We start from the raw sequence: 7,344 nt of genomic DNA, 5'->3' as shown, positions 1-7,344 counted from the left end.
AATGCCCCAATCCCAGCAGTCACCTCTCCGGTCTCATCCTCTGGTGATACTGTATAATGTCTCATTCCCAGCAGACACCTCTCTGGTTACATTCTTCTGATGTTACTGTATACTGTCCCATACCCAGCAGTCACCTCTCCGGTCACATCCCCCGGTGTTACTGTATAATGTCCCATTTCCATCCCCCCGTGTTACTGTATAATGTCCCAATCCCAGCAGTCTTCTCTCCGGTCACATCCCCAGGTGTTACTGTATAATGTCCCATTCCCAGCTGTATCCTCTCAGGTCACATCCCCCGATGTTACTGTATCATGTCCCATTTACAGCAGTCACCTCCCCCGGTGTTACTGTATAATTCCACATTCCCAGCAGTCACATCTCTGGTCACATCCCCCGATGTTACTGTATAATTCATACCCATATATACCCCTCATTCCCAGCGGGCACCTCTCCGGTGTTACTGTATAATTCCCCATTCCAGCAGTCACCTCTCTGGTCACATCCCTCGGTGCTAATGTATAATGTCCCATTCCCAGCAGTCACCTCTCTGGTCACACCCCCCCCCATTGTTACTGTATAATGCCCCATTCCCAGCAGTCACCTCTCCGGTCTCATCCTCTGGTGTTACTGTATAATGACCCATTCCCAGCAGTCACCTCTCCGGTCACATCCCCTATTGTTACTGTATAATGCCCCATTCCCAGCAGTCACCTCTCCGGTCACATCCCCCGGTGTTACTGTATAATGTTCCATTCCCAGCAGTCATCTCTCTGGTCACAACCCCCGATGTTACTGTATAATGTCCCATTCCCAGCAGTCACCTCCCCCGGTGTTACTGTATAATGACCTATTCCCAGCAGTCACCTCTCCGGTCAGCAGCTGGATGATTTTGTTGGTGAGTTTCAGGATCTTATGGTCATTGTCTCTCTCATTTATCAATGAGTGAGGTTAAGGCACAGTCTTGGAATCCTGGGTCTTGATCCCTCTTCTGAACACATAGGGACGGCTGCTGCTGGGTGTCTCACATTCACCGTCCTTCTTCGGTGGCACATAATCCTAAGTGAGGAGAAAAATGTTAAATCAACTGCACTGATGGTATAGCAGCTCTCATAAATGCAAAGGTTCTGAGGGGTAAAAAAGAGCGATGGGATAAGTTTATACGAGTGACACCTGTAAAGTAAAAATGTATTAGTAAAATAATGTTTACACTCCTTTTGGAGGATGTGAGGTGAGAGAGGGAGATTGTCGTGCTGTCCCTACTAACCCTAACCTTACAGAGGCAGCGGTATTCCTCAGCTCAGTTGCTGTCCGCTTCTGGGTGGAATCTTCTGTTGCGGCTTTGGTCCCGGGGCGCGGCTTGCTGACGTCAGCGACTGGCGTGTCGGTACTTCGGGCAGCAGCAAAGTCTCCAACCTGTTTCATGCCTCGCTGGGCACTTTGTCAAGGTGGGGTGACTGATAGAAGTTGCTCCCTGTATGTAAGGAAATGAAGTAGAAATTCACATCCAATTTTAACATTTTGTGTATTTCAAAAATGTAAAGAAATAAAAAAAGTTTGGACATTTTCCGAGCAACAATCTGGTTGGAACAAATATTTTAACGACATTTTGGGTGTCACGAACGGTGAAACGGTGTCAAGGCATGCATTATATGTAATAGTAGAGTGCAAGACTAATAAAAACACTAATAAAGAGATTACATCTCCATATGTGCCAAAGTGGTTTGTGCAAAATGCTAGTGAACAGCTAATGAACCCAATACACCAATCATGTCCAAACTATGGCCCGCCAGCTTTTGTGAAACTGCAAGTCCCATCATGCCTTGCCACAGTTTTGCTATTAGGGAATACTAAAACTATGTCAAGGCATGCTGGGATGTGTAGTTTCAAAACAGCTGAAGGGCCACATTTTGGACATGCCTGCAACATACGCTCAGTGACAAACAAGCTTTAAAATCAAAGTCAATTGTTTGGTGACCCGACTCCCAGGCTGCACCTCACCTGGATTTCTCCTCGCACCCTTCACGCACAGTAGGGCAATAAGCTGCATCTAGTTTATTTAGGGCGCAAAAATGCAGCCGACAAGACCAGGGCAAGTGCTGCGAACAATTCATTAGCTCCCACTACATTAGGCAAGAGCTACGGGTGCACAAAACAATTGAATCACCATTATATGTTGTTTAGCACCTTACATAAATTATATATATATTTTTTATTATTATTTTAATATGCAGTACAGTAAGACCAGCAACCCTTACCACCAGCATAGCTCTGCCCCAACACTCATGAAGCACCGCCTACATGTTTTGATTGGCCCACAATCCAATCAGTCAAAGAAAATGGATCACCATCAATAGGTAAAAACATTGATGGTCATCCATTGCATAGTATGCCACAATCAATGGGCAGTTGCACTATTGTCATCAATTGCAAAGACGTCCATCCCTAAAGCTGTGCACACACAGTGCAAGTGAGCCTCTGCGCTAAGTTTGCAGTTAAGCACAGATGGCTCAGCATTGTGTGCTGAACAATCTGTCACGGCCAGTGTTCTCTGGTGTGAGAACACTGGCGATGACTAGATTTATAACTGGATGCAGTGTAAATCTAGTCAGGCAACAGCGACGCGCGGGACCGCGCAATCGTCATCACCAGAGGGTATACACGTGGAGTGATCCTTTTTTCATTTCTAAGCGATCACTTAGAAATAAATGAGTTTTGGGGAAAGGGGAACGTGGGGCAATCAGTCGCACAGGTTTTATCAAAGCAGTATTGTTCTCATTTACCCTCAGTGTATTTGTACATCGGTTGGTTAACCGTGAGTAGGGAGGGTGTGCTACCACTGGACACAGGTTTGACAATTTTTGGAAAGAAGAGAAAGTATGTCTCTGTGTGGTGCACAGGTTATTAAGAAAGTAAAATGTAACTTTTATTTGGATATGTTTAAAAGAATGTAGCGAAATATAGACAGACAGTGACACATAAAGACACACACAGTGTAGGTTTAAAAAGGATAGAAATCCTTACTCAGTGTGATCCAACTCAATATCCTCCTAGATGTTGGTTAGATTCTATGTATTAGTAATAATGGTTTATTGTACAGTTTTCCACAGTGGAATTTTGTGCGTTTAAGTCGCCTATTACTGATCTGCTGGTAACAAAATTATCTGGGTTTATGTTCCCCTGTGATGTTACTGATCAGATTACTTCACATCACAAATAGGGTAGGCAATATGGTGCCCCGCGGGTCACCCCTCAAGCGGTGCGTGTCTGGTGAGATCTGCCACCTCTGCACCAGCACTGCGCGCCGCAAATGAGAGGGAGAGCCGCGTCAATGAGGACGTGTACCCTGCAGAGGAGCTCCGGCGTGTTAGAGTCAGCGCCGGAGATCTCCGTCTGTTAGGAGTCAGATCTGAGCGCTGCGGACGTCACGCAAGTAGCGCCTCTGACTGAGCGGTCCAGTGAGAACTGGCATACCGCTCCGACTAAACGATTTTAAGCTAATACAGATCAAAATACATGTAATAGGGATAGGGGAGAGGAGGAGAGCACACTGAGTGGACCTAGACACTCAGTGTGCTCTCCTCCTCTCCCCTACTTTCTCACTTAGAAATAAGCCTCATATCCCCCTGGGCGGGATGTATTAATGTACATCACTGACCCTCGTCTGCCAGCCGCCGCGATGCTACCGCATATGTACTAACATATGCGGCTAGCATCGGGTTGCGGTGACGGAGACCCCCGCGATACCTGTAATGTGGTGTGCGGGGGTCTCTGTCACATCCTGGCGGCTGTCAGTGTCCCCCTGCCTCTCCTCCTCCTCCCTACAGCCGGATGTCCTCCCGGCTGTGACACCTGCTGGGGGAGGAGGAGATCGATGGAGGACGGGAGGGGGGGGGAGGTCGCAAGGACGGTGGGCGGCGATAGAAGCCCATAGGCATCTATAGGGTATCGCCACCCAGAGGTGGCGATACCCTGCCAGGCGGAGACGGGGCGGACGGGTAATGGTACATAGGGAAATGCGGTAAAACCCCCGTTTTACCACATTTTCCCTTTAGTACATCCCGCCCCCTGTGTGTATGCCCCATTAGGATAGTAGATAATACAGTATACACTTTAGACTACAGTATAACTAATGTGACAATAATCCCTGTATAACATACCTCCCAACTTCTGTGTTGGGGAAATAGGGGGTGGGGCGTATGCAAATGAGGGCACAGCTTATGCTAATTAGCCGCGACCTCATTTTCATACGAGAATAGACGCGGTACTTGTGTAGTTTCACGGCCCCGGAATTGCAGAGGCTCGCATGCCGCTCTAGCTATGAAACTTGGCAGCCTGCCAGGTAGCGTAGCGCTGCGCGTGCCAAATGTAATGAAGTGTATCGTGTAAAAAACAGACAAACGGGGCTTAAAAACAAACAAACGGGGCTTATAAATCGCACACCCCGGCACATCGCAAACCCCGGCACACCGCTGGTGTTCCCAATGTAGACGCTAACTTATTTAGCGTCTCAATTCACACTCCCGGCACTTCGGCTTAGACGTGCGCGGACAGCGTTACGTAGTCAGTCAGGGAGCTACGCAGTTTGCGTAGTCAGTCAGCAGTAGCCCTGTATGAGACACTGAGGTGAATGTGTTCCTGAATCAGCCTCACTATCCACGCTCACCCGAAGCGTGGAGAGCCCCGCGAGGGGCGGCGGTACGCGTCCTACGACCTTTTCATACCCCCACTATCCACTTCGGCATGGAGTTGAGAATAGAATAGTGTGGCGAGCGCAGCGAGCCACAGAGCCCGAAGCGTGGCGAGCGCAGTGAGCCGCGCGAGGGGACACGCATACCTTCACAGCTATCTGCGTCCCCTCGCGGGCTTCACAGGTGTCAGCGTCCGCTCGCCACGCTTCGGGCTTACGCTGACACCTGTGAAGCCCGCGAGGGGACGCGGATAGCTGTGAAGGTATCAGCGTGCGCTCGCCACGCTTCGGGCTCGCTGCACTCGCCACACTATTCTATTCTCAACTCCACGCTGACGTGGATAGTGGGGGTATGAAAAGGTCGTAGGACGCGTACCGCCACGCTTCGGGTGGCCGTGGATAGTGGGATTTACACGGTCCACAGCTGTGGCGTCCACTAGTGGCACTGAGGGTGGGTTTCAATAGTGTTCCCCTAGGGCCACCTAAATTTAAATGCTTTTGCGTCTAAATTTAAATGTACCCCTTCACCTAAGTAAATCCAGACGCATTTGCGTCTGGGTTTACAAGCCCCAACACCTTTGCGGCTTGCAAGGCGCCTGTATTCTAACGCTTTAGCGTCTGAATCCAGGCTTTCCGGCTTCTTAGCGGCTATCTATGTGACTCGAGATTCAAACGCAGTTGCGTCTGAATCTCGCGTACAGTTTAGAAGCGCCGGCATCGCTGTGCCGGGGTGTGCACTTTAACATACCCCCGTTGTCAGCGGTGCCCAGGCGCTGCCTATTTCACTGTGGAACTACAAGTGCCACAGTGACATTGACCTGTCAGCGCTGCTGCTGCTGCTGGCCGGCAGCTACGCTGTTTACATACAGCTAGTGCGGCACAAGCTCAGTCAGACAGAGCTAGAGCGGCACGCGCACGGTTAATCAGAGCCTCTGGCAGGCTGCCAAGTTTCATAGCTAGAGCGGCACGCGAGCCTCTGCACTTCCGGCGCCGTGAAACTACACAAGTACCATAGACGCTGTGCGCATGCGCACAGCATCTATTCTACTAGATTGGGGGTCTCCCAACTGCCACCCCCCGCAGCGGGACAATGCCTGCCGTGGGTGGGACAGCGGGACAGGACCCGAAAATCGGGACTGTCCCGCTGTAATCGTGACAGTTGGGAGGTATGGTATAACCATCCAGCAAGCAATCCCGTACATGTACTTGGTGTCACCTGAACGCAGCAGTGATCCCAGCCTATATACAGTATGCCCAGTTTTCCTACATCTGCACTAATGGCTACGTGCAGTTTGCTAGCCTGTACGGTTTGGCGCACCTGTATCTCACCACATTGGCATGCCGGGCACATATTTACCATTACACTCACATGTGTTTATTATCATAGAACATAGCAAAGCGCGCATAGCTACTGCAGCAGAGAGAGAGAACATATGGTATACACACAGAGGCTTTCCATAGATTATAATCTGGTCTATATACACCTGTGTCACACTTTGGGAAAGCAGATAGATAATATACAGTGTATAATAATGCAGACAGCACTGGGGCTGAGATATTACAACCTGAGCCATAGAGTAGCGCTGCTGAGGATACACTGGTATGCCCATACACATAGATATCCCCAGTAGCACCATACAGCAGCCCTGTGGGAGTCACATACATGACCAACATACAGACTGAGCTCCAGTCCTCACCCACAGGTTGCTCAATGCTCAGGGGGTGTTCTGCACATGTGCACTTACCAGCCGCTTCTTCTACGCAGGGGCAGAGCGTCCATGGCGTCCCAGTCAGTGACTGCCTCCATCAGAGCAGCCGGGGCAGAGTGCTCATGTAGGGGGAGCAGCAGTGATGACGATGCAATATGTGCCAGGTGTAGTTCCAGCAGCTGCCAATAGGTGGCGATGGTGCGGCACAGCGTGAATGACGTCACTGCATTGTAGCTACGAGATACACGGACAGTCCGTGTATGAGTGGCTGGTACAGTGGCGTGTACCGTTAGTTCAGCGTCTGGGACAGCCACTCAGGCTGAGCCACCACGGGTTCGAATCCTCCTCCAGTGTCTGCTGTTTCAGGGGCGTGGGGTGTAGCGCCTTCGGATCCGGGAGCAGCCTGAGTTTTTGACTCATCCACTGATACCACAATATTTTCTGCTCAAACTACATAATATTAATAATTAGCCACCATATATAACCAGGAGGAATAACTTTAAGTGGGGGCAGGACGGAGACTGTGTACAGACCAATTACCATTACGGCTGCTCTGATGGAGGTAGTCACTGACTGGGACGCCATGGACGCTCTGCCCCTGCGTAGAATATACAGTTTATTCATTGGCACAAAACAGCAAAATAGGTTAAAATTAAAAAAGTGCATTAAGAAAAAGTGAATAGAAATTGGAGCTGTGTGTCCGTGTCGCTGTACACTTATACAGTGCCCGTGTCAGCAGATTTCCACATACACAATTTTCTTTAATAACTCATGTCGACCTATTCCTGTGTTGACCTTTTTCATGCAGCCTTTTGGATTGTGTCGACCATTTTCAGCGTCAATTTAAACCAGGTCGATCTTTTTCATATGTAGACCTTTTCACTGCAGACCAATAGATCTAATTACTGTTGACTTAATGACCCTCACCCCTGGTCACAGCATCTATAA

At 49.4% G+C, this 7,344-nt stretch overlaps 1 long non-coding RNA gene across 1 annotated transcript; it reads right to left on the bottom strand.

Moving 5' to 3' along the window:
* Positions 1 to 428: 428 nt before the first annotated feature.
* LOC146055509 (uncharacterized) lies at positions 429 to 6,690 on the bottom strand. Its single transcript, XR_014468722.1, has 4 exons — positions 6,433 to 6,690; positions 1,271 to 1,471; positions 602 to 1,056; positions 429 to 543 (listed from the first exon to the last, which is right to left on the bottom strand). It is a non-coding gene; the product is annotated as an uncharacterized LOC146055509 (long non-coding RNA).
* Positions 6,691 to 7,344: the final 654 nt, after the last annotated feature.

The sequence above is a fragment of the Crinia signifera genome, unplaced genomic scaffold, assembly GCF_055691185.1.
Source record: "Crinia signifera unplaced genomic scaffold, ASM5569118v1 HAP2_SCAFFOLD_467, whole genome shotgun sequence".
Classification (NCBI taxonomy): Eukaryota; Metazoa; Chordata; class Amphibia; order Anura; family Myobatrachidae; genus Crinia; species Crinia signifera.
The sequence above is the reverse complement of the archived record's forward strand: the minus strand, read 5'-3'. Positions and strand labels throughout refer to the sequence as shown.